The sequence below is a fragment of the Apaloderma vittatum genome, unplaced genomic scaffold, assembly GCF_000703405.1.
Source record: "Apaloderma vittatum isolate BGI_N311 unplaced genomic scaffold, ASM70340v1 scaffold3859, whole genome shotgun sequence".
Lineage (NCBI taxonomy): Eukaryota > Metazoa > Chordata > Aves > Trogoniformes > Trogonidae > Apaloderma > Apaloderma vittatum.
In genome coordinates this window covers 71,925-76,236 of record NW_009735758.1, presented here as the reverse complement: position 1 = coordinate 76,236, position 4,312 = coordinate 71,925, and the positions used below count along the sequence as shown (strand labels likewise).

The 4,312-nt window shown below is 40.4% G+C and overlaps 1 long non-coding RNA gene across 1 annotated transcript in view; it reads left to right on the top strand.

Moving 5' to 3' along the window:
* LOC104279427 overlaps positions 1 to 4,312 on the top strand; it is a 43,227-nt gene that overhangs the window by 23,137 nt on the left and 15,778 nt on the right. Inside the window, exon 2 of the long non-coding RNA XR_717864.1 lies at positions 1,813 to 1,915. This is a non-coding gene — a long non-coding RNA (uncharacterized LOC104279427). The remainder of the gene's footprint in view (positions 1 to 1,812; positions 1,916 to 4,312) is intronic.

The window sequence follows — 4,312 nt, the reverse complement described above, 5'->3', positions numbered from 1 at the left end:
CATTACTGACCAGTGGAGACCTGATATATTACTGAGTCAATAAACTATTGAACACGAAACAGGACCTTTCAGGAGAAATTTTTTTTTCATAACCCACAAATACGTGTATTATTCTTGCATACTCAGCACTTCTTTGGTACCCCTATATTTCACATTACTAATTCTTTTAATCTTGCATATATACAGCAGTGTTTTATAACCGAGCTAATGAGTAATTGGAGAGATTGTAATTGGGACTGAGGCCTCAAAATGTGAGGTGCAATAGAGCAGCATATGTTTCTTCTCCACTAGGTTTCTGAGAGTAAAAGATGATAAAGGAGCAGATAGGATAGGAAGGAGAAAGGACTTTTGTACCAGGAATTTGTCAGAGAACTACAGATTTTAAATGGATCTGTAAGCTATGAATGGCTTTAAATAGCTGTCTGATGCAGATGAATAAGTAAAAACTCTGACCCTTTTTAATTGTCAGCAGCCAAGGAGTTTGACTTGGCCAACCTAAAGTTGATTGTAATTTGCTTTAAGTCAGTGTAGTTAAAATAATTCTCTTCTGGTATGGAAAGAGTATGTGTCTGTTTTAATTGTTTGGAAAAGGCAAGAGCCTTCATTACGCTTCAGTATCTCAGTTGTCACAGGTACCAAGCACACTTCCCCCACCTTAGCCCCCAAGTAATCATTGATTGCATCTAAATCTATAGAGATATCTTTTCCTGGCAGCTCTGGTAGTTACAGTAGATTGTTAATCTGTGAATGATCAGAATGAGCCTCTCTGTCTCAGAAATCTCCATGCAAATTACATCTAAATGCATGCCATAAATTTATTAGTAGCAGTTTGTAGTGCACAGGTCATCTTCTACACTATTAAAAAACATATGTCTGTTGCACATTAAAAAGAGTCTCATTCAATTTATGTTCACTTTTCTGTGGATGTAGCTAGCCCCTGTCAAAGTAAACCTGTGTAATTTTTGAAATAACTTTTAAAAGGGAGATATTAATAAGGTATATTATCTAAGCAAAGTTTAGATCTCTGCATGGGACTTAAGTCTTAGCGTTGCTGCTTTGAAATAGTTTCATCTTTTGCAAAACAGAGAAATATGTGTTTGAAAAATAGGGAGTGCTAAGAGGTAAAAGGCTGCGCCTAGATGTTGGAGAAATGATAGATGCAAAGGAAAGTTGCAGAATGTTTTATAAACCAGTCCTGTTCTCATGTCTTGATCATTTTATCCTATTGTAGAAACATATCAAATCCATGACTTCTTTCTGTAGCAGGGTTATATTTTATGTAAACCCCAGAACGAATACTTAAGAATAACCTTTGGATACCATGGGACAAGAGGAAAGCGATCTGTGGGTATACTTTGTTTATGGTTTTGTATCCTTATTTTACTCTTGGTTTTAATTAAGCTGATATGCTGCTGTGGTAAGATATCACTAGTAACTTTTTCCTTCTAGCAGTTGATGCAAACCAAGGAAATTTGTGGAACACCTACAGAATCTTCATCCTACCACTTTATTTTTCATTTTATTTTCTTCCTAAAGGAAATATAGCAATTCTTTTAAAGACCTAAGGAATGTATTCATCTCTGTGGGACAACAGACTATGTTATTATTGAATAAGTATTTTCATTGTCATTGTTCACGAATACTGATATATGTTTTTGAAAGAAAAATAATCTCAATTTAAAAGAACGAGCAATGCTTTGAATGTTAGAAGACTATTTTTTCACTATACATTTAATACCCTGCTTACTCTAACAACAAATTTGCACAAGAAGGATGAAAACATTAATATGTGTTTTCTGTTTCTTTTTCCAGGCTATCCGCTGTACATTGGTAAATTGCACATGTGAATGTTTTCAGCCAGGGAAGATTAACCTGAGAACCTGTGATCAGTGTAAACATGGCTGGGTGGCACATGGTAAGAATTGTCCGTTCTGGGCTTGTCTTCTCTATTCTGTCCATCTTTCCCAGTATCTTTAACTAATAAAAGCTGGATAGAGACAATAGTGGTATCTGTCTGTACATGTATGTGTGTGCAGTCTGAGTTTGGACATGTGTAAGCATGCACATGCCTTTTTCGTAGCAGTTTCTAGGATGAAAAAGTGAGAGTCTGTTATTCTGGCAATAGCTTCAAGTGCCACTGGACTTCAGCAGCTTGTAGAGCTGTTCTAGCCTCCAGGAAGTAATGTAGTTCTGGCAAGGCTCAGCAGAAAGGCAAAAAAGTTTGTATTATGGTTGCACAGCAAAGTTTGTATTGCAAAGAAGAATCAGTCAATAAGTCACTGAGCCTAATGGAAATGCAGACATACCAATGGCAGACTTGTAGAGCTTGGATGTCAGAATGTCAACAAAAGTGTGTATATCTGTGAGTTGGAACGCTCTTCTCATGTTTAAGTAGCTAAAGAGAGATAGGAGGGATTAGAATGCCCAGATCCTGTATAAAGAACATCCATAGAATCATAGAACATTTTCAGCTGGAAGAGACCTTCAAGAATGTTGAGTCCAACCTTTTCCTGCCCCTGTCAACACCACTAAACCATGACCCTCAAAGCAACATCTACCCATCTCTTAAACATCTCCAGGGATGGTGACTCAACCACCTGTAGCGCTGCTGGGGGTTGTTGTGGCCAAAGTGCAGGACCCGGCACTTGGCCTTATTGAAACTCATGTGACTGGCCTTGGCCCAGAGATCCAGCCTATCCAGATCCCTCTGGAGAGCCTCCTTACCCTCAAGCAGATCGACACTTCCACCCAGCTTGCTGTCATCTGCAAACTTACTGAGGGTGCACTCTATCTGCTTGTCCAAATCATTGATGAAAACGTTAAACAGGACTGGGCCCAGTACTGAGCCCTGGGGGACACCACTCATGACCGGTTGCCAACTGGATTTAACTCCATTGATCACAACTCTTTGGACTTGGCCATCTAACTATTCTTTTACCCAGCAAAGCGTATGCCCGTCCAAGCCAAGAGCAGTCAGTTTCTCTAGGAGAATGCTGTGGGCAACAGTGTCAAATGCCTTACTGAAGTCAGGGTAGACAATATCCACAGCCTTTTGTTCATCCAGCAAGAGGGTCACGCAGTCATAGAAGGAGATCAGGTTTGTTAAACAGGACCTGCCCTTCATAAATCCATGCTGACTGGGCCTGATCACCTGGTTGTCCTGCATGTGCTGCGTAACGGAACTCAGGATGATCTGCTCCATCAGCTTCCCTGGCACTGAAGTCAAACTGACAGGCCTGTAATTCCCTGGATCATCCCTCTGTTCCTTCTTGTAGGTGGGTGTTATATTGACTGGAATCAGCTGAGACCTCCCCAGTCAGTGAGGGCTGCTGATAAATGATGGACATTGGCTTGGTGAGCCCCCCTGCCAGTTCTCTCAGCACTCTAGGATGAACCCCATCCAGCCCCACAGATTTGTGCGCATCGATGTGGAGCAGCAGGTCCCTGACACCATCTCCTCCTGAACTGGAGGGGGGGACATTTTGCTCCTGGCCCCCCTGTCTCTTTGCTTGCCAGGCTGGGTTCCCTCGGTACAGGTGTTCCTATTACTAAAGACTGAAGCAAAGAAGCCATTAAGCACCTCAGCCTTATCCTCATCTTTTGTTGCTATATTTCCTCCTGGGTCTAGCAGCGGATGGAGGCTCTCCCTGGTCTTTCTTTCAGTATTAATGTATTTATAAAAGCTTTTCTTGCTGTCCTTTACTTTCAAAGCCAGATTAATTTCTAGTTGGGCTTTGGACCTTCTAATTATCTCCCTGCATAACCTAACAATATCCTTGTACTCATTATGAGTGGCCTACCCTTCAAATACACTTATAGACCTTCCATTTTATTTATCCTTTATTATTATGTGTGGTTGGTGAGCTTTTTTCTTGACAGTCTTGATTAAGCTACGCATGACAGAGAAAGAGAGCTGCATGCACAATTGGAAGGCATATAAGGATACTTAAAATCGTTTATGAATGTAATAGGAAAAAAGAAAAAGAACTGGGTGGAGGGAAGAGAAATTTTAGTAGGTTTGCAGAAGAAATTAGTGTTGGAGATCTCTTCTAGTGATCTGGGCTATTGGCACCTGAGTTAGCAGAGTCTTCCTTCCTCACTTGTGCCAGATATTCAGTGAATTTTATTTTGTTTTGATGAGACTTGGGGTGAAAGCTTAGTACTTCCTCCCTAAGATGCACTTGATCTCTATTTATTTAGTTTATGTCTGTGTGTATTTGTGTCTGAGTATGCTGACAAATGGCAAGTGTGAATGCTCAACAAATACAACAGCACAGACTGTCAGAGATATTTTAAAACATTAACATAGAGG